Genomic DNA, 847 nt, shown 5'->3' with positions numbered 1-847 from the left:
GGGCGGGGTAGGGGGGTGGGGGGTGAATTTCAAAATGCAGAGAAGAAGAAGAAGAAGGAAGAGACCGTTTGTGAAGAATTTGAAAATTTTGAATGGTTATATGGAGCCAATTTCAATGTTACTATTTAAGTTATAGTCACAATGTATGAAATTTTGCTAATTTAGCCACTTTTAAATCGACTTCACGAGATTGAGTTCGATGAATATACAAACTAAAAAGATGTTATTTGTTGTTATTCTATCTATTCGAATGTCAAATTTAAAGAAGATTTTACTTTACTCGAAGATTTTCAGTTCGTTTAATAATGAAAAACTGATCTCCGATTGTTTTGGCGTGCATGCTTGGTACCTTTCAGACTGTTCAAGGCACTTCCAAAAAAAAAGAGAGAATTCATTTTAAATGAATATAATTTTCATGCGTTAACAACTAAACTTCACCGATACGAACTTTTAACGTAAATATTTGAAGTTAAGCTTGTCAATTTGTATTTGAAATTTGTCTTTAGTACTCTAATTTAAGAGTTTTAACTTCTATTTATATTACTAAAAATATCTGACACAGTATGTCTGAAGTTCAAATATTGAAAGCGTGAAATTTGACATCCCAATATCTAAAGGCATATACACCTAAAATTCGATCTTTTATTCTAAACTTTCATCATTTTTACATGAACTTAAAATACATATATCATAATTTTTCTCGATATCTTGTTATTTCGCTCTATAATATAGTCCATCTTCTAGTTTTTTTAATTACAAAATTAGAAAAATTTAGTTTTAAATCACAAATACTCTAGTAATGTAGATGACTTTGCATACATGAACAAAACTTCATCACACACATAAA

This window comes from Solanum pennellii, chromosome 11, assembly GCF_001406875.1.
Source record: "Solanum pennellii chromosome 11, SPENNV200".
NCBI classification, from domain to species: Eukaryota; Viridiplantae; Streptophyta; class Magnoliopsida; order Solanales; family Solanaceae; genus Solanum; species Solanum pennellii.
This window is presented reverse-complemented; position numbering follows the sequence as displayed.